Source organism: Canis aureus, chromosome 2, assembly GCF_053574225.1.
Source record: "Canis aureus isolate CA01 chromosome 2, VMU_Caureus_v.1.0, whole genome shotgun sequence".
NCBI classification, from domain to species: domain Eukaryota; kingdom Metazoa; phylum Chordata; class Mammalia; order Carnivora; family Canidae; genus Canis; species Canis aureus.
The window spans coordinates 66,439,928-66,462,689 of NC_135612.1; the positions used below are offsets into that span (position 1 = coordinate 66,439,928).

Genomic DNA, 22,762 nt, shown 5'->3' on the forward strand with positions numbered 1-22,762 from the left:
CTGCTATAAACTTAGGAGTGCATGTATCCCTTTGAATTACAGGTTTTATATATATGAATGTCCAGTAGTGTGATTACTAGATCATAGGATAGTTCTATTTTTAACTTTTGAGGAACCTCCATACTCTTTTCCAGAGGGGTTACACCAGTTTGCATTCCCACCAACAGTGCAAGAGGGTTTGACATAGGCATTTTAAATGGGCTATTTCATTTAATTTTCAAAACAATTTTGTTTTACATACTTTCTATTACTGATTATATTTTACAGGACTACAGTATTTTAAGTGAGATTTTTCAAGATTATATAATGAGTTGTAAGCCCAAGATTTGTCCTGTCTATTCAACTTCAAAAACTATCTTTCTCATCATAGCTCATAATATGGAAATATAAGGAAATACATAAAGCCTTGAAGATTAAAGCAAAATTAATGACTGGCTTTAAATTCACATTTACAGCCAGAGTCAAGGTAGGCTTTTGTTTTGTTTTGTTTTGTTTTAAATTGTGGTGGTCAGTTTAAGTCCTAGTCCTTCTATTTAGGAAATTCTTCTTTCAGATATTACTGAGAAAAAACTCATTTTATTCAGGGTTTCTCTTCAACTAGAACTCTGGAACACAACTCTTCTTTTGGTACTCTTATTTATACTTTTTAAATATGATTTTATTTTTTATTAATCTCTGCACCCAATGTGAGGCTTTAACTTACAATACCAAGGTCAAGAGTCACAGGCTTTACCAGCTGAGCCAGCCAGACACCCCTATAATCTTTTTTTTTTTAAACACACAAACACATTCCTACATCAGGGCTTCTCACCATGTTATTGGCATTTGGTGCTAAAATTCTTAATGTGGGTAAGGCTATCTTGTGCATTGTAGCAAGTTTATCAGCTCTCTGGTCTTTTATCACTAGCTGATAGCATCTTCACATTGAATGACAACCAAAAATTCTCCAGATATTGTCAAATGCCTTCTTAGGGGTTCCATATCCATATCATCCAATAAAAATGCTTGTGTGGTTCAAGAAGGCTGAGATTTATTAGTCTTGCTCACAACTCTATCCCAGTACCTGGAAAAATACCTTACACATGCACAGCACAAAATACAATAAATATTTATTGAGTAAATAAGTAAATGAAGAGGAAGAAGCAATTTTTAAATGGAGAAACTATTTTATGCTATATCCTTCATTAAGAAATTTCCTTCAAAACAACTCTGCGAGGTTAATAATAATAAACTTATTTCCTAGATGAGAAAATAGAGGATCAGAAAGGATGACTTCCCCGAATCACACAGCTAGTTAGTGTAAGAATTGTCATTTCAATCTGATTCTGTCTATATTAAATTTTACCCTTTTTCCCAGGATACCAAATTGTGGTATAGAATTAAAAGAATGAGAGTTTAAGACTGGACAGATGAATTGCTAATTATCATTCCAACTTTTTGCAGGGAAAATGTCTTTGAAATCATGTGTTGTCCAAAATAGAATTTTTGAGTACTCTTCTCCAAACTTTCCCTACTTCCTACCATGGGCAACCTTATTTCTCAAGTGAAATGTTTAGTGATTTGTCGTGATTTGTTTCTTTTCCTCACTGCACATCAGAAGCATGCAGACTTAAAGCTAAATTGTTGCCCCATGTGTTTTGCCCAATTTGATCCCTCCTTCTTGGACTTCTTCTCATATGGCTATCCTCCTTGTTCATTAACTTCTCATCAACTGCCCTTTTTGCCCCTGCATATGTCACTCACATCAATGTCATGGATGTTTTTGTACTTGGTTTTCCCTGTCTTTGAAATGTTGTTTGAAATGCTTATTTTGTAAATAAAGTTTTATTACAACACAACTATGCCTATTTATTTGCATATTGCCTGTAACTTCATTCATGCTACAATGGCAGAGTTGAGTAGTTGTGACAATGGATGATCAGTGATAAAAAAGGAAAAGGAACATCTTTTATGGAGTGCTTACAACAAATTTTGCAATGCTCCAACAACCTTGGCTTGGATGCAAATCCTGAGCCTATAAAGATAAGCTTATAGATTTAGGGGAAGAAATCAAATAACAACCAATATATTACCCTGGGGAAAATGGAGTGGTGAAATATTAAGGAAATGTCCTTTTACCAGTTTTGATCAGGTAAGATTAGAAGAAGAGATTGACTTTTTCAAAATGATACCCAATACTGTAATTATTCATTTCTGTTTTCTTTCCAGAGAACACTACAAATTGTAAAGTTACATTGCTTCCTGAAAAGAATAAGTTTTTCATCTGCTTGGCCACTCAGTGATGTGAACATGTTCCCAAATTGCTTATGACACATTCGTTGCCCAGATACAAGGGCTGGGTGAGGTTGATCAGCTAGGTCTAGCTGCCACTTTACCCATAGCTGAGAATCACAATCTGAAAACCAGCAATCTTTGACAAAAGTATTATTTCCAAGCACTTCAAGGAAATACGCTCTTTACTTTGTTGTTTGGAAGAAGCCTGGAAAGAAAATGGACAAATGCATCAAGATTTTTCTCTTGACCTAAACTTCAGATATCAGAAAGATTGTAATGAGTTCCCAGGCTAAAAAGTTTCTTTGGTTGGAATGACTTCAGTATAACAGTGGAGTTTCAAGTGTTCATTCTTTTCTCTTAAAAGTGAAAAGTTATGTGATAATAATTCTAATGATGATAATAATAATGTTAAGCAAGGTGAGCTGCATGCTATAATAAAGAATCTGAGGGTAGCTTAGAAATATTGATATTCCCAGTGAAGCAGACCTCCTGGGTACCTTGTTTCCAATGAACACCTCAGGGATGCTGGCTTCTTGCAGCTTTCAAAGCCACCATACTCATCACTGGGCCTCCATTGCAGTGGAAAGAGAGGACATGATGAATGTTTGCCATGTATTTGAATTCCTTGTCCTGGAATTAACACATACCATTTCTGCTCATGTTGGCCATACGTAACAGGACCCCACATAGAGTAAATACAAGGGGATTGGAAAGCATAATCCCTGGTTTGGCAATGACTTCCCAGCAACAACTCTATAGCATAGAAAGGGAACATGAATCATTGGTAGTCTGCATTTATTGTATATTTTAGGCAGATTCTTAAATTATACAAGGTTAATTAGGTTCATTTCCATAATACTTTTCACTACAAGTAAAAAAAAGTATGGTATCATTGATCTTTTTTTCTATTAAATAAGGTTGTAATATGAATTAAATAGGTTAGTAAATGCAAAATGTTTAGAATAATGAATGGCACATAGTAAGTATAATGATTGATATCTATCATTTTTGTTATGTTTTCTGAAAAAAAAAACACCTTTTAGCTTTATTTTTTAATAGTTATTCAGGGATTCCCAACAAGACCCTGTTCTACATTGGTATTCAATTCAGTCCATTTGGTTCTACAGATATTTATTTAATACCTACCATGACTGAAGAGTTTATTTTCCATGGCTGTCTCTTCCTTCTCTGACCTATTATGAAATCCGTAAGCTATCTGAGGTTCCACTGAACAGATGAAGGGATATTCCATTTTATGTTCCATAATCAATCAACAGGTACAAATTCATGAGACTAATAAATCCCCAGACTAATGTGGTTTCTGTGGTGTTGGGGCTACTGCTAGCAAAGTTCAACAATTGCTTCCATATCTTTAACTGTATTAATTTCCTGTGGCTACCAAAACAAATTAATACAAACTTGGTGACTTAAACAGCAGAAATTATTGTTTCATAGTTCTGGAAGTTAGAAGTCTGAAATCAAAGTGTTGACATGGACAATTTCTCCTGGAGGCTCTGAAGGAGAGTATTCCATGCCTCTCTCCCAGGTTCTGGTGATTGCTGACAGTCCCTGGTATTCTTTGGTTTCTAGTTGCACCACTCTGATCTCTGTCTTCTCTTTCCATGTCATTCTTCCTGTGCCTCTGGGGCCAAACTATCTTCTTATGACACCAATCATTGAATTAGGGCTCATCGTAATCCGTTATGACTTCACCCTACTTGATTATGTCAAAGATCCTATTTCCAAATAAGGTCATATTAATGGGTGCTGGATTTTAGGATATGAAAATGCATTTTATGGTGAATGCAATTCAATCCACAGAACTAACTAAATTGATTATACTGAGATGATGATGATAAGGTAAACATTTATTATATGCTTGTTATATACCAGGCATTAGGTTAGGTATTTTATAAGGATTGCCTTATTTAATCAGAACACGCTATTGAAGCAAGGATATTATTATTTTTACTGTTACTATCATCATCATCATCATCATCATCATCATCACACCATTTTCAAATGAGTTGACTGAGATATGGAAAGGTATGGATGCTTTGCCGTAGGTGAGAAAATGAATTGACAGAGCTGGGGGTGGAATAAAGTCAGTGTGAGTCCAGATCCAATGCTGTCATTTAATATATTGTACAGTCAACATCTGTTTCTAACTCAGTAACTGCTCCTGAAGCCAATAAAAATGTAGATCCTTCCTCCAGTTCCAATCCAGCACATGGGGCCCTTCTCTTGCTGCTGTTCCCTTCTTATGTTTTCCCTTTGATCCTTCCTGTTTATATAAATGTTTTCCCCATTTCCATCTCAGAGCTTTCAGAAGATGCTGCTCTTCTCAGTTAACCACAGCCAAAGAAGATTAGCTGAACCTTTTCCTGAAGCTGTGCTCTGGCTCAAGGCAAGCTTTCAATGCCAGCTTCCTTCCTTGGAATCTCTGGCTAATATGTCATGTAATTGCAGAGCAGAGAAGCCTTTCTACTCATCCTGTTTGGCCTGAATGTTTGCACAGGGCTTTGTAAAGAACTTGGGTTATTGTTCCTCCTACCTAAAGAGAAATCAGAAATTACTATTTTGGTGGGAAGAAAACTTTTTTCTTCATCTGAGGTTTATAAATTATAATCACTGAGGCAGTCTGGGTGGCTCAGCAGTTTAGCACTGCCTTCAGCCCAGGGCCTGATCCTGGAGACCCGGGATCGAGTCCCACATTGGGCTCCCTGCATGGAGACTGCTTCTCCTTCTGCCTGTGTCTCTGCCTCTCTCTCTCTCTCTCTCTCTCAATCTCTCATGAATAAATAAATAAATTCTTTAAAAAATAAAATAAAAAAAACAAATTACAATCACCTGTTATAGTAGGTAAAAATTAAGGACAGAAACAAAGCTATATAATGGCCTAATGATCCCCTCCACAGTAATACCTGCATTTCCATGCTTCTGAGTCAGCCAGTGTCAGTCAATAAGCTCATATACACCCTTCTGTTTTTCCCACTGTTCTGATACATGTATATAAAATAAGTGTAAAATAAAATAAAATAAAATAAAATAAAATAAAATAAAATAAAATAAAAAAGTGTTTAGACTCATTTTAAACCAAACAGAATCATACTATACACATTACTTTGAAACTTGTTCTTTAAAACAAATCTATCATTCATATATATATATACACATATATATATATAATATATACAATTCATATATATAATATATATATAATTCATATATATAATATATATAACATACATCATGACTATTTTCATCCAGAGTTTAATCCTTAGACCTCTTCTCCAACTCATTGTTCTCTTGGAGATATCATGCAGTCCCAAGCCATTGCAAGTCTCTAGGTTGCTGACTCCCAAATTTATATCTCCAGTCTGGGTCTTTGCCTGAATATCAGACTTGCATATCCTATTATGTCTTCATCATCACTCTTTGCATGTATTATAAAATTTAGCATTCTCACACAGAACTCTAATACTCTCTTCAAAACAGACTCTATTTGTGCTCTGTCCCATCTTAGTTTATGGAAATCTCATCATTCCATTGACTCAGGTCCCAAAAATCTTATAGCTGTGCATATGTCCTCTCCTTCTTTCCAAGGATAAAATCCTCACCAAATTGTTCAGCAAATCCCTTTGTCTCTCTTTCAGTGTATATCCAGAGTCAATCACTTCTTATTCCTTCATTATTTTCATTCTGGTTTAAATCAGAATCTAAATTTTATGATATATAATATAACATACACCCACACATATTTATAATTAATAATGTATTTAATTATATATTATATTCCATAACATTATATAGAAATTATATATATAATACATATAATCTTTGTTCTAAATTGACATTTTACACAAGTGGGATTATACTATGTATGTTATTCTACTGTCATCTTTCCTCTCATTCTCCTATTTTTATTTTCAATTTCTGCTGTTTTTCTTGCCACACATTTACCTTATCTACTCTCCCCATGGTAAAAAAAAAAAAAATGCATCTTTTTATGCATAGTTTCTCCAACCTTTATAAACATTTAAAATATATAGATATCTATTCACTTTTAAATATATAAATTAAGGGATTAAGGAGTTCCTTGTTTGCTTTAGAAAAAAACTGAATTATATCTCCCATATGTTTTCTATATCTTATTTTTTGGACTTGTCAGTAAATAGAAATCTCGCAAGTTAACCTTTATTGCTCAAATTCATTTTAATGACTGGTCAGTAGTCCATGAAAAATGTAGATGCAGTAAGATTTATTTAATCTCATTCTCCTGGTGGATATGCCTTGTTTCTGATTTTTTTCCCCCTGTGAAACAATGCTGGAATAAACACTCTTACATTCAGTTCCTTTTATTTCTAGGGTAGGTTCCGGAGAGTGAGACTTCTGGGTTGAAAGAGATTCCTAGGTCAAAGGTGTATTTTTATTTTGAATAGATGTTTTCAGGTTTCTTTCCAAAATGGTTGTAATAAGTAACGTGTCTACAAGTGATGCATGTGAGTATATTCCTCCATTGTTGTCAGTAGTCAGTGTTATTGTACCTTTTAAACTTTGACAGGAAATAGATATATAAGGTAATACTTTGCTCTTTCTCATCTACCAGTGAACTCGAGCATCTTTTCATATATTTGTTGTCCATTTGAATTTTCTCTTCTACAACTTACATGTATGTAGACTTTACTATTTTATTTTTTTGATAATATGTGATAACTCCATGTTATAGATACTACTTCTTTATCTGTCAACTGTATTGCTACCCCTCCCCCTCATTCTTCCCATTTTATTGACTTTATAGTATCTTTTCTCCCATTTCTATGGCCATTTGTGTCTATATTCTTTTAAGTGCTTCTGGGTTTTCTGTGTTTATTGAGGTCTCTCCAAACCCTAGGTTGCTGTGTGCTTTTGTCCTTTAATTTTGTTTTTCACATTTAAATAGTTTATCCATTGACTTTTTTCTTATATTTAGCATGAGATAGATATCCAACCTTATTTTTCTTTAGGAAGATAATCAACTGTGTTAGAACTACTAAATAATTTATCATTTTTCCATTGTCTTAAAATACCACCTTTGACATATATTACATTTTTATATATACTGAGGTTGTTTTCTGGAATATTTTTGTAGTTTTTCTATTTGTAGATTACTGTTCAATACTATATTAGTATGAATACAGAGGAGTTGACATTCAGGTCACATTCTATACCAGTTAGCTATTATTACTTAGTGCCTTACAGCAATGATCTTTCTTTCCTTTTTCTCCTTCTTCTCCTTCTTCTTCTCCTCTTCCTCCTTCTTCTTCTCCTCCCCCTTCTCTTCCTCCTCCTCTTCCTCTTTCTTCTTCTTCTTCTTCTTCTTCTTTCTTCTTTTCTTCTTCTTCTTCTTCTTCTTCTTCTTCTTCTTCTTCTTCTTCTTCTTTTTCTTCTTCTTCTTCTTCTTCTTCTTCTTCTTCTTCTTCTTCTTCTTCTTCTCCTTCTTCTTCTTTTTCTTCTTCTTCTTCTTCTTCTTCTTCTTCTTCTTCTTCTTCTTCTTCTTCTTTCTTCTTCTTCTTCTTCTTCTTCTTCTTCTTCTTCTTCTTCTTCCATCTATTTTGTTAGTTGGCTGGGTGGCTTTTCTGGTCTGAGTAACTTCTGATCCCTTCTGGGCTTTCCCATAGACCTGTGGTCAGCTAATGCCTTATCCAGTAGCTGGATGATCTAGGATGGTCACACCCATAATGCCTGACTGTTGTAGGCTGTGCACTCTGGTGCCTCAGTCTTCTCCACTTGACCTCTCCTACTTTAGCAAACTAGTTTGGGTTCAGGTCCATGGTCATCTTAGGTCATCTCAGGTCATCATCTCAGGATTCTGAGTATGGTGAGAGAGAGAAAGTCCTAATGTGCAAGAACTTTCAACCTTGTTTATGTCATGCTTATTAATGAGCTAGTGGTCAAAGCAAGCAAAAGCCCAAATTCATATTCAAAGAAGGAAGGGTGCAAATTTACTCTGCCTCTTGATTAAAGAGATATGTATGCAGGAATTGGAAGACTTTGTAGCCATTTTCAGAATCTTCCACACATTAAGAATCTGAATGAGACTTTGCTTTCCAGTGTCAAATAGGATCCTGCCACTCTCCATCTTATAAAATTGCCTTGGCATCTTTTGATCTTCAGAACTCTCAGCATGACATGGTCTGGTCTCTACCTACCTCACATCAACAATGCCCATTCACAATACCCTGGGCTCCATCATGCAGAACTATTCTATTTTCCTTTTACCTGTACCTTTGCTCAACTTAAGACAATAAGATAGCTTTCTTGCTTTCATGTTTCTGCTTTGATTCATATTGGAAGTAAATGTTTCCCTTGATTCACTATGCCCTTGCTTGTTCCTACTCTCCAAAAAGAGGCTATTTTCCCTGGAAATATACTAGCAGCCACTGGCCACTGGCCTTCACACTTGATGATCCTTAAGAGAAAGGTCACTGTTCTCTTGCACCTGCAATACTTGGGAGGAGCACTCCCTCTCTTTCTTCCTCATCTCTTGTGGTCTACCCATCAAGACTGTTCCTTTCCCTGAGGAGGAAGCTCATCAGGGACTGGGTGGTAAGTCACAAGTGAGATAGGAAATAAAAGGTCCTGTCACATCCTCCAATCAATAACTTCACTTTTGCAAAGGTTTGGGCCCATGCTTGCTATAAAAAAGCAGATAATCCCACCCTGTCTTAGGTAATTAATTCTCATCTTTGTTAGGTAGACTCTGGACAGAACAATGGTGATGTCTTACATCCTATGTTCCTGTGTCTAGAATGTTCTTCTTTCCCTTTTCATTAATCTGCCCTTTCAATTGATATTTACTGACTGCCTGCTACATGTCATTGTGCTAGATGTTGAAGATACAACAACAGATTAGATCAACCCAGTCCCTGTTCTGATGGTGTTTGTAAGTCAAAGTGATTCTCTTATAAAGTCTTTCCCCATTTCACTCACATCCATTCCTACTTCCTATAGCAAGTACATCTTTTTTTTAAGATTTTATTTATTTATTCATGAGACACACACACACACATACACACACACAGAGAGAGAGAGAAAGAGAGAGAGAGGCAGAGACACAAGCAGAGGAAGAAACAGGCTCCATGCAGGGAGCCCGATGTGGGACTCTATCCAGGGTCTCCAGGATCATGCGCTGGGCTGAAGGCAGGCACCAAACCCCTGAGCCACCTAGGGATCCCGTCAAGTGTATCTTTTAATCTTTGGTATTACTATAATTTTAGCTCATTTGTCATTCTCCAGGGGAAGTATATACATGCACATGCACACACATATCTAGGCTTGCTTCCCCAAGTTATACATGCTAGGAGAAGGACAATAACACAACAGTAAGGAAAAGGCACTTTTGTATTTTTTTTTTAAATATTATATTTATTTATTCATGAGAGACACAGAGAGAGACAGAGACCTAGGCAGAGGGAGAAGCAGGCTCTCTGCAGGGATCCTGATGTGGAACTCCATCTCAGGACCCTGGGTTCAGGACCTGAGCCAAAGGTTCAGATGCCCCAGGAAAAGGCACATTTGCATTGGAGCTTACATCCAAGAATTACTATGAATCCAATCCTTTGACTTTCTTTCCTTTCCCTTCAGGATCCCTGAAAGTTCACACATTTTGGGGGGTGATTAGTAAAGTGCTTTCCTGGTAGTTCAAGGACTGATTTCTATTTTCTTCCTTGTGGCTGTAGCCAGAGGTACTGACTGTCTCTTGTATTCAGCTCTCTGAGACCACAGGCTCTGGACTCAGACACTCACTGCAGCTCTGTAGTTCTGGTTGGGGTAGGAAACAGGTACTTTTCTGGGGTTAAAGCTGTCTATTTAACTCCTCGATGTAACAGTGCTACACTTTCAGGTTGGTTGGTTGGTTGGTTGGTTGGTTGGTTTATTTATTCATTCATTCATTCATTCATTCATTCATTTGACAGAGAGAGAGCAAGCACAAGCAGGGGGAGCTGCAATAGGAGAGGGAGAAGCAGACTCCCCACTGAGCAGGGAGCCATGTGGAGTTCTATCCCAGGACCCTGGGATCATGACCTGAGCCAAAGGCAGATGCTTCAGTGACTGAGCCCCCCAGGCACCACGACTTTCAGTTTTCATATGGAATATTTTTTAAATAGTTCTGGAACAAGTTCACCTATTTCTGATTCAGAAAACACTTTTTTATGAGTTTTTTTTATGAGCAGAAAACATTTTAATGGATCTTTTTGTTTTCACTTTAAAGGATAATATCATTATTATGATGATGATGATCATCATTATTATTATTTAGTATGCAGTTGCTGGATCTTCTTTTTATTTCTGTATGAATTTTATTTTTCAGTTGAAAATATAGAATGCTTCACAAATTCGTGTGTCATGCTTGCTCAGGGTCCATCCTAATTTTCTCTGTATTGTTCCAATTTTGGTACATGTTCTGCTAAGCAAGAACTAAATATATTTCCTCTTTAGTGCTTAGTGACACTAACAAATCTACTCATTTTATGAATGAGGGATCAAAGGCCCAGAAAAAAGCCTTGCTCAGAGGCAAGTAATTCTCTCCCTGTCCCTCAGTCTTGTTCTCAATGTCCCAGGCTGGATTTTCAGCTCAAGTATTCATCAGGTTCTGAAGCAAAGAGGTTTGCTGGTGGTCTTTGGGGGCTTTCTGAGGAGTCTATATGAGCAAACAGATTAGGTCTCACCTCTTCCTCAACACTATCTTCATTTGTTGAGGGACATTTGATTGGCTGAACATGAGAGAGCACTCTGTCCTTTTCATCTCTTGGGTCTTGGAACCCAACTCAGGTCATTACTATCTAGCGGATTGTAATGAATTAAAATCTATTGGAAAATTATGAGGGTGAGACATACCCTGGCTCTTTGCTCCAGTGGCTCTTTGCTCCAGTCTAAGATAGTGATCTAATCCAAGTTCCTAAGGAAGTGTACCTGTGTAAACTTGTGAATATCATGGGACAAATAATCACCCTTCTAGTTCCCAAGCCTCTGACCACCCAGTAGAAACACCTTGCCTACTAATGCATCAGAAATAGAACAGAAATCATAATAGCTGCTACTTGTGATATGGTGCTTATATACCCACTGCAACTTTAAACTAATTACATGTATTGTCTCATTTAGTCTTAACACACCTTAAGAAGGCATTGCATTTTTTCCATTTTATAAATGAAAACACTAAAGCAGAGGAAAAAGTAACCTGCTAATGTAACACTTCAAATGACAGAGCTAGTCTTCAAATCAAGACACTATGACTTCAGTACTCGAGTTTGTAAAAAAGAGATGACAAAACAATCTCTTCATGACATTTCAGAAAATGTCTTGAAAACCACATGGGGCTTTGCTTTGTTTTGGCATTAATAAGACAGAGCAGTAGGACTGGAGCTGACCCAATAGTGAGTCAAAAATCCCAGATTCTCATCCTGACTCTGACAACTTGCATAGGCTTCTTGGACTGCAATGTCTTCATTGTAGAATGATAGATGGAGCTAGCTGGTCATGACAAAGATGTCATGGGCTTTGTAGTCAGACAAGGTCTAAAGTTGATTTCACCATATACTAACTGTGCTTGCTAAGGCAGGTATCTTAATCATTCTGAATGTTTTTTTTTTCCACATGTGGAGTGGGATTTAAAACCTTATATTAAAAGCTACTGGGGCAGATAAATGTGTCATATAAGAAGAGAAGCTCAGGTGAGGCTTGTGACAGATGCCTGATCAATGCTCCATAATATGTTCAGGTCTTTCAGCTGGTGAGTCTAGAAACAAGATGTGGTTCCCAGAGCTCCTCTCTCTTTAGCACCTTTATTTCCATTGACATCCAAGGCTGAGCTACCCTCCTGATCTGTGGCTATGGAGTTTGTGGTTTGAATGTTTATGAAGCTTATCTCCCTGGAAGCCATAATCAGTGCCAGGATTCTCCCTATGGCTCCTTGTTTTAACAACTCACTTTTCTTGGCACATTTGACTGCTCTGGGTATAGGATTTCTATGATCTCTCAATATCCTGTTTCTGAAGTCCTTGAGGGAATCTGAGCAACCCTACATCCTTTCATCCTTTTCCCCACTGAGGTGCTTTACTAAGAGAATGATACACATAAGGCAGCAAAAGAAAAAAAAATCAGAAGAAAAATGCTTTGTTAATAGCCAAGAATTTAGCATCCATTAATATATAAATACCTGATAATTTTGAGTTAAGAGTTAATAAATAAAAGAGGAAGTGAAGTGTCTTATCTTCCCCAAGTTTAGATATTGAGACCCATGGGCTGAAGGATGCCTGTGGGTGAAGGAACATGTAAATGGGCACAAAGCTCCCTGAATGTATTTACCCAACTGGACATGGGGGTGGGAAGAAGTAGGCTAAGAAGGAAGACAAGCCTACCTTAGAACTGAGATTTTTTGCAGCAGAAGACAAAATGAGAAAGAGATGGGCAATGTAGGTTCCTGCATTAAAAGGTACAGTGGCCTCATGCTCCAGTAAGTGTAGCCCAATGAATACATAGGCTCTGATCAGTCAGCTCAACAAAATAGGCCTGGCATGAGAAACAATTTCAACATTTGAAGGAAAAATTCTAGAAGTCTTCTCTCTCATGGCTTATTAATCAGAAAGGACTCTAATGTATTTCCTTTTCAAATTGCCAGATAATTCACTTAAACATTTTCATGCTAAATTCCTAGAGTATCAAGGTGGAAAGAATCCTTGAAGACATCTAGTCTACCAACCAATCTTTTGAATGAATAAATAACAAAATTCCAGAAAGAAATGACTTGTCTAGAGTTGTTCCAGGGTTCTATATTCCTTAACAAGTATTCTCTCCTCTACTATAGTATATCATTAATCTTGAAATGCTGTTGTTGTTTCTTTGTTCTCTGTGCTTCTTCCTTCTTGTTATTTTAAAAATTTATTTCCAATACTGATGTATATTCTCCATATATCCAGAAAGGATTTCCTCATGTACACAGAAGACTACTAAAGAAGCAATTCATTCTAGATATGCACCATTAGACTATACACATATCCACCAAAATAATTATATACAAATGCTCACAATTAGCTTTATTTATAATATTATCAAGCTAGAAACAACTCATATGACCATCGACAGAAACATAGATAAAAAATTTGTGATGTACTTAACATTCCATTTTACAATGGAATATTACACAGCAATATAAAGGACAAACTACTGATAAGTGCAATGAGGTAGATGGATTTCAAAGACATTATATTAAGTAAGAGAAGTTAGACACAGAAAATTAGGTATTCTATGATCTTATTTATATGAAGCTCAAGGAAGGCCAAAACTAATCAATGTAACAGAAGTCAAGTGACAGAGTTGAAGTTGAGAGCTATTGATTGGGAAGGGGTACAAGCATAGGGGAGTATGAAAATAATCAATGTCTTATTCTGGGTGGTGGTTGTAAGGGTGTGAAAATATGCAGACATGCATAAGTCTGCATATTTTATAAGTACCTAAATTATACCTATGTTTAAAACAAATCTTTAAAAGAGCAGTAGAAAAGCTGGAACTATCCCAATGGAAAGAATAATTAACATACTCCAAACCTAGGCTAATAGAATTAATATCATTGAATACCAAATTTCATTTTAAGATAGCAGCCAATGGAAAAAAATCCTAATCATTTGTCACTCCCATTTTTTAAAATAAAAAAAAATCACCAGGAGAGAGATTTTAGAAGTGACATTTTTCTTGTAAAATTAACTTATCATATAGTCTTTTAACTGAAAGGCATTAGACAATATAATGAATAAAATCTCTGATATTAACTCAGCAGAAATGTTGAAATATCTTAATACGCCCATATTTTTCTACCAGTCTTTCATAAAGATGACATTTATGATGAAATGGGACGAAGAGATTTTCTCAGAGGAAAAGATAATGAGATCCAGGTGATCATGACTTACCTAATTGACCAGAGGACAGAACTTTGACCAACATGTCTCAACTATGACATGTACAGGAACCACCTGGGGATCTTGTTAAAATGTGGAAGATTCAACAAGTTAGGAATAGGGCTGAGATTCTGTATTTCTAACAAATCTCTGGGTGATACAGTTGTTGTTGGAACAAAGACCACACTGAGTAACAAGGGCTTAGACCACTCAGGAAGTGTTAACTCATCATTTACATTACTTGTATTGGGGTGTTTGTTAAAAATAAGATTTCTGGGCTCCGTCTCCATAGGAGGTGGGATCAAAGATGTTTTTTTTTCTTTAATAAATCTCAAGAAGATTATGGCATATGTTAAAATTGTCTAGCCACTGACTAAGAGAAATGGACTTGTGACATGCCCTTTATAGTTTTCCAGTAACTATAATTGTTGCATCTGATTTCACATATCAGGAGAAAGGAAAAGAAAGGGAAAGAACATATTTTCAATATCTTATATACATCAGTCACTTAATGGATGTGCAATTAACTTTAGTTCATTTAATCCTAATGAATATCCTATAAGGTAGGAATTATTTTCAATATTTTAGAGTAAAAGATAATAGTTGATAATTATTCAACACCTACTATGTCCTAGACACTAATAAATGCTTTAAAAGTATCATCTCAATGAGTAGCATGATGAAATAGGCTTGGTTGTTTCATCACCATTTTATATTTCAAATAATGACACCACTCTGGAATCTGTCTTTCTAGAGCTCAAGCCTCAACCCCTAAATGATATCATCTAAGAAGGCCAGGTTGCAACCCAGGTATTGTTTATTTATTTATTTTCTTTCAACTTTAGTTTGACCAAATAGCACATCTTATTTTCTTTTCATTATGCTGTTATTACTCCATCATTCAATTATTTTGTTTTGAGAAGTATCAATGAAAAGACTTAGGGTATTAGACTATAGTTATTGACATCTGTACAGTATTTTAAAACTTATATATAGATTGTTTACAAAATATTTTAGCTGATTCGATTCTCCATGTATCCTCATTTTATGAATGCCAAGTGCCAGAAAAATGGAATTAATTCTCTGTATTTCAGATGTCAAACTTCTCACTCCAAATCTGCAAGCTTCCCTTAGGTCAGTCTGCTAAGGGAAGAAAGAGAAGAATACGGGAAGTGGGACAAGCAATTACTTGGGAATCAGCAGCATTGCATTCTGGTCCTTGCCCTGCCAATAGTGGAATGAAAACTTGGGCAGTCTGGTTTCTGTCTTTGAACTATAACTTTTTCCATCTTAAAAAAAGGGATTAGAGTATACTTGTTATTTTTAAATAGTGTTGACTCATTTTTATCAAAGCTCTTTCTTTAAAATAAATCTTACAATGGACCACTAACTCATAAAGTAAATCTTATGGTAGATAGTTAACAACTAAACACTGAGAACCCATCACTTTCCATTCTAGGGTAGGGCCAGAATCACATTCATTTTGTTACTAAGTTCCCAGATCAGAACAGTGGGTACTCATAAATACCTTTGAATGAACAAGGCTCCTTTATGGATTCTCTGGAGCTCCCTGGGGCACAGTGTGAAGACTATTGGGTCAACAGGTGTCAAGCTTTTTTGTGATTCTAAGAGGCCACATTTCTTAGAAACTAAAACTTCTCATAAGAGTTCAGACAAAAAGCAGAGATTTCTCTGAATATCCCTACTATACAGGGACCCCAGGTGTTTCCAGGTAAAGTCATTTCCACAAAGGCAGAATTCTACAGTGCTATTTTTCACATGATGAAGTATCTTATGCTTAAGGATTGGACAATTTGTTCTCCCATTCATTCTCAAGAAAATACCAACTGAATAACAAAGCAAAACAGACAAAAAACTAGATCTACTTAGTGACTTATTTTTTTATTTTTTCTTTGCTGTGAACTCTGTGCACAAATCTATTCTTCTCCCAACTCTTCTGCAAAATTCTTGGGTCCTCATGGAAATTAGTTTTATTTGTATGTTGTCTACATATCTAACTATGACACAACTGACACTTTATTTTTCTATTTTTAGATTTTAAAAAGAGGTTTTATTATGAAAAACTTCAAAAATACAAAAAAGTGGGATGAATTACTAGCACAATATTTAGAATTACTAATCACTTAGAGTTATGAATACAGTATATTCTCATACACTGCTCAGTTCTACTGTTTGTCTCATTTACTTTACCGATCCCCATTTTCCTTTGTGAAGAATTTTAAAAGTAGTTTGATGAGATGAGCACTGAGTGTTATAGTATATGTTGGCAAATTGAATTTAAATAATTTTTTTGAAAAAAAGAATGTTCACAGAGAGGATCTCAGTGTCTAAAACCAAGAGCAAAATGCTTCAAATGGCCAACGGAGAAGCTAGTCTTCATGGAAGGTCAGATATAGGCAGAGGGATGGCCATACTACCTAGCACAATCACCAAACCCTTTGCATCTAGTCCCAGTCAATAACCCTCACTTCACTGTCTTCCCCAAGAAGATCATATTCTATTTACCCACACCATGGGCCATCCTGAGTCAGCTATAAATAGGGTCCTTCTCTGAAATGTCCTTATCTCCCTTTCATAGCTGAGAAAACTCTCACTCATTTTCAAGATGTAGCATCAATGTCTCATTCTCTGGATTAAATTAGTCATATTTCCTTATTGATAAAGTACTCTATAAACAAAGATATGGTAAACTTATCAAAGCCTTTAATTATATATTATAAATCATCAAAAATATGTAATTGCTTATGAACATTTATAATTTATTTGTGTAGGCAAGGCATCTATTCATTCTCTAGGTAGATTCTAGGTGTGTGTTTGTGCCTGGCTAAATCCTTTGTAATCTTTCTCAGGACACCCCCATTTCCACCTGTGATCCTGTGTAACAAACTGATGCATACACTCATTGGCAACAGTAGAGCTATGGGCCCATTCAAATTGCTGCCTGTCATCTAGAAACAGATCTTAACTTATTACACAGATATAATGGAGCTAGATTGTATCTGCCTATTTCAGGGGGCTGATTGTACACCTCTATTCCTAATTCCCCTTTGGTGACATTACATTGGTGGTTTAAAGAAAGCCCAGTGGAAGTATTTATACTACGGAAGTGGGCAAACACTCCACATCATTCTTTTTCCCCTAGAAAGTTCGCTGCTGAACCTTTATCAGAATTGTAGTGCTCATTTGTCATTTCCTGATCTCTCAAATTGAAGCATGTCATTACATATTGTCATAACCATGCTCCTCTCCTTTGTAGTACTTACCTTTGTTGTAAATTGATATTCATTTCCACTAGGAAGATTAATTGGGATCATATATATTAAATACTGAGTATAGGTCTTGGATATTTATTAAGTTTAAATTATTAAGTTTATTATTATGTAAGTATCTGATTCCCTCCACAAAACTTTCCATGAAAGCAAGATAATATTTGTCTTCTATCCTCAGGATCTAGCACAGTACCTGGCCCATGATAGATGAGCAATTACATTGCAATAAATTAATAAATAAAATCACTTTTTTTTTTTTGCTGTTGACAACAGCCCTCTGATCTACCACACACTTAACCCCCTTTGTGTTTGCTTCTCAAAAGTAAGAGAGTTTGGATTTTGCATATTATCTGCATAGGGGGTGCGAATGAGTGTCCTATGATTCTGTCACATTAGTCATGAGCATTTGTGTCTGTCCCTGTCTTTTAGTAAATTATTAGTATGAGGACAGGTTTCCTGAGAGACTAAGTAACCTTTAAAAATATTTAGTGAGTAGGAACAACAAACGTATCTTGGGGATTCATGTCTAGGAAATAGACTTAATTAGGTACTTAACCATTCACTATTATCCTCTCCCTTCTATGTAATAATGTGGCTTTGATTTGGTTACTATGGCTGTCCCCAAGTTGTCCTTGTTTTAAGAAAACTCATTTTTTTCCACTTGTCATTTCTGAGGATGTTACAAAAAGATAGTTATGAAGTATTTTTAGCTTTCCCTTTTCTCATTTGATTCATTAGTGGGAATGTAGCTAAAATGTGGCTTCATTAGGTCTTTTCATTGATGAGCATACATTCATTAAAAAAAAGCTTGGCCTTCCAATGCTGACTTTCATCCATCCAGGGATTCCTGTTCACAAGTTAGACCTTGCATCTTTAACAAGAACATCAGGGTGCTTAGCAGTGAGGGCTGCATAGGTGAGGCACCATGGATGGATTTAAAGGTCAATCCAGGAAAGTGAAATAATTTTGTTTTTAGTCCTTTGTTCTGCAAACAAGTGATTTGGAATATCTCAGACCTTACAGCACCAGGAATCCAATGTGTAAGTTTGTATAATTCTGGTGGCTACCCATGACATTGTATTCTTAGCATAAATGTATTGCTAACATGAGAGGCCCCTTGGGATTCTGGAAGGGACATTTGGCTGAAGGTCAGGAGACCTGAGCCCCCAGTCTGTCCCTGGTATTAATAATAATGATAATAATAAAAATAGTTCACACATTTTGAGTTCTTGTTTGTGATAGACAAGATTTTAAGAGATTTATAAGTATGAGGATATTGAAGAGATGCACAGGCTGAATGTAATTCTTTTATTCCTTGTATGTTTGCTCTAGTCTTCCTGCTCAATCCCATGCACTGGTGTCTAGGAAATAAATAAAACATTTAGTCCAATCTAAATTTAGTCATAATGAATACTTTTAACCTGAACTGTCCAAAATGGTAATCACCATCCACATATTCTTAGTTTGAGCACTTAAAATTTGGCTAACTCAGATTGACATAAAAAATTGTATAAAATACCATCAAATTTTAATATTTTGAGAAAAAGAATACAAATCTGTTTCATAATTTTTATACTGATTGCATGTTGAAGCATTTCAGATAGTTGGATTATAATGCATTGTTCAAATTAATTTCATTGCTTACTTTTATTTTAATTTAATGTGGCTACTGCAAAGTTTAAAACTATATATGTGTCTACTATTAATGTATTCATCCAGGCAGAGAAACAGCATGTGTTAAGGATCTGAGTCTTAAATAACTTGGTGCTTTTGAAGAAATGGAAGACAACACAGTATCTTGGAGTGCAGCGAACAATTCAGAGAGTGTATAAAAGGCAGGGAATGAGATAAAGGTAGAGAGTGAGGGATCATATCACGCAGAAATTGGTATTACTGGTAAGAAATTTGAATTACTCTAAAAACAATGAGAAACTGTTGAAACGTTTAGGCAGCAGAGGTAGGATATGATATATATTTGATATCACCTCTCTAAATTCTCATTTCCCTGCCTTTATTTTTTTATTTTTATTTTTTTAATAATAAATTTATTTTTTTGTGTGTTCAATTTGCCAACATACAGAACAACACCCAGTGCTCATCCCGTCAAGTGCCCCCTCAGTGCCCGTCACCCATTCACCCCCACCCCCCGCCCTCCTCCCCTTCCACCACCCCTAGTTCGTTTCCCAGAGTTAGGAGTCTTTATGTTCTGTCTCCCTTTCTGATATTTCCTACCCATTTCTTCTCCCTTCCCTTCTATTCCCTTTCAGTATTATTTATATTCCCCAAATGAATGAGACCATATAATGTTTGTCCTTCTCCGATTGACTTATTTCACTCAGCATAATACCCTCCAGTTCCATCCACATTGAAGCAAATGGTGGGTATTTGTCATTTCTAATGGCTGAGGAATATTCCATTGTATACATAGACCACATCTTCTTTATCCATTCATTTTTCGATGGACACCGAGGCTCTTTCCACAGTTTGGCTATTGTGGCCATTGCTGCTAGAAACATCGGGGTGCAGGTGTCCCGGCGTTTCACTGCATCTGTATCTTTGGGGTAAATCCCCAACAGTGCAATTGCTGGGTCGTAGGGCAGGTCTATTTTTAACTCTTTGAGGAACCTCCACACAGTTTTCCACAGTGGCTGCACCAGTTCACATTCCCACCAACAGTGTAAGAGGGTTCCCTTTTCTCCGCATCCTCTTCAGCATTTGTGGTTTCCTGTCTTGTTAATTCTCCCCATTCTCACTGGTGTGAGGTGGTATCTCATTGTGGTTTTGATTTGTATTTCCCTGATGGCCAGTGATGCAGAGCATTTTCTCATGTGCGTGTTGACCATGTCTATGTCTCCCTCTGTGAGATTTCTGTTCATGTCTTTTGCCCATTTCATAACAGGCCCCTCCCCCAGAAGACCAGCTAGATGGAGAAGTTCCAGGGGAAGTCAAGGGACTTAAAGTATACAGAATCAGAAGATACTCCCCCGTGTTTTTTTTTTTTTTTTTTTTTTTTTGCTTTTTGATTTCTGTTTGCTTCCCCCACCCTTTTTTTTCCCTTTCTTTATTTTTCTTTCTCTTTTTCTTCTCTTTCTTTCTTTTTTTCTTCCTTTTTTTCTTTTTTCTTTTTCTCTTTTCTTTCCTTCTTTCTCTCCTCTCTTTTTCTCCTTTTCCCAATACAACTTGTTTTTGGCCACTCTGCACTAGCAAAATGACTAGAAGGAAAACCTCACCTCAAAAGAAAGAATCAGAAACAGTCCTCTCTCCCACAGAGTTACAAAATTTGGATTACAATTCAATGTCAGAAAGCCAATTCAGAAGCACTATTATAAAGCTACTGGTGGCTCTAGAAAAAAGCATTTCCCTGCCTTTAAAATAGGTATAATATTAATGCCTTCAAAATACCATTAAATAAGATAATGCTTCAATAATCACTCTAAATGCTGTACCATGCTATAGAGGTATAAATTAATCTCATCACTATGACTAGTGCTCAGAAATCTTCAATGATTCCCTGACATCCGTGGCATAAGGTCTTCCATCTGTTAGTCACAACTGACCAACAGAAACATTTATCTTCCATCATGTCCCAATATATACCTCCAGTGTTCTCCCCATTGCACCTCTGCTCCTATACCTGGCCTTTGTTCATGATGGACAGCAGTTCACTTAGAATGCCCTCACCACTTATCTCCACCTATTCTAATTCAATTCACATCTGCACGTGTATTAGTAAGGACTCTTTTGGTCACAAGGAACTGAAATACCTCAAATTGTCTTGAACTGTTAAAGGAATTTGTGAATAATATAAATGAAAAGTCCATGGGGACATCTAGTTCCTTCAGGAATGAATGGATCTGACAACTCATGAAACTTTGCCCAGAATCTGTATTTTGGGTTTCCATCTTGAAGTTTCTCCCATAATTTACCAAGATGATTATTTGGAGCTCCAGATTTTATCCTACCAAGTTAACTTCAGTAGAAAGAGAATTTTTCTTTCTAGTGCATTTTAGCAAGAGCCTCATGTTTTACCATATTGATCTAAATATATTATACATCCTTAACAATCTTATGTAATACTTATTACCAAACCCAACGCCAGAGCCTGCCCATGGATTGATGGTACCAAGTGGGGTTAGTCCCAATTCTATTGAAATGGATAAAGTAGAATTGAGAAAATATTCTAAAAGAAAAAGAATTAGGAAATGGACACTGGACAGGCAAAAAGAAAGGAAAACAAAAAACTCACCCAGATATCTACCATAATGATATGGCTCATGTCCCATGTCCTCTATGAGGCCTGCCTTGATGACTTCAGGCAATAATTATCTTTTTCCTTCTTGACTTTTCTTCATACTTGGTCTCTGAAGCATACACTTTTGGTTCTTGATATTCCATTCTGCACTTTATTACAACCATAAAATTTTTATTGCTTGATTAGACCTTGGTGGTAATCTCATCCTGGAGATGTGAAAGCCCAGAAGGAAAAATAATAAATTTTGGATTATTTTGAAAACATTTCTTAAGGACTTTAGGTTATATCTGGGGGAAAATAATATAAAAATTCTTTTAAAAACCCTTAGCTTTATTCCCAGAAATCTTCCCTTATTTTCCTCATCCTTAAAATTTCTAAGTATGTCAATGACAATTTTATGAACAAACTAAGTAATACGTGGTGTAATTATAAATATCTAACCAACTGTGTCTTTTGATCTACAAAGAAGGAATGTATTTCTCCTTTCAATGAATAGATCTAAGTATGTATATGTGTGTGTGTGTGTATTTACTTAATTCATTTGTTTTCCTTTGTCTTTACTTTCTAACTTTTTCCCCCAACACTCCTTTAGGTCTAAATGTGCTTGAATCTGCCTGCCTGTCATTCCTGTTATGTTCTTGTTTGTGTCTTACAGTTGTCTATGAGTTGAGAGGTATCTACCCAAGGGCAATTGAGTATCTGTGTCTGTTATAAGTCTAGGAGCTGCTCTGTATCTAAATGTATCTGTTTCCCCACCCCAGCTTTATTGAGATATAATTGATAAATAACATTGTGTAAGCTCAAGGTATATAGTGTAATGATTTGATACATACATATATTGGGAGATGTTTCCTGCTATAAGGTTAGTTAACACATCCTTCATCTCACATAATTATCATTTTATTGTTATTTTTATGGTGAGAACTTTAAAGCTATACCCTCATAGCAGTTTCTGAGTATACAATACATTATTGTTAACCATAGTCACCATGTTGCACATTATATCTTTG

General features: G+C 36.0%; 1 protein-coding gene and 1 non-coding gene across 37 annotated transcripts in view; one reads left to right on the plus strand and one right to left on the minus strand.

Moving 5' to 3' along the window:
• The window catches only part of LOC144301100 (uncharacterized), a 217,777-nt gene that overhangs the window by 131,356 nt on the left and 63,659 nt on the right, over positions 1-22,762 (plus strand). For 22 of the 36 annotated variants that reach the window (XR_013367994.1, XR_013367988.1, XR_013367992.1 and 19 more), the window contains one exon: positions 14,965-15,020. The gene's annotated coding sequence lies outside the window, so the exon portion shown is untranslated. Of the gene's footprint in view, positions 1-267; positions 467-2,208; positions 2,692-14,964; positions 15,021-15,304; positions 15,590-22,762 lie in introns of those variants that run through there. The other 14 variants (XR_013367977.1, XR_013367976.1, XR_013367973.1 and 11 more) reach the window with 6 other exon arrangements.
• On the minus strand, positions 10,630-10,735 carry LOC144304235 (U6 spliceosomal RNA). Its single transcript, XR_013371175.1, has one exon. It is a non-coding gene; the product is annotated as a U6 spliceosomal RNA (small nuclear RNA).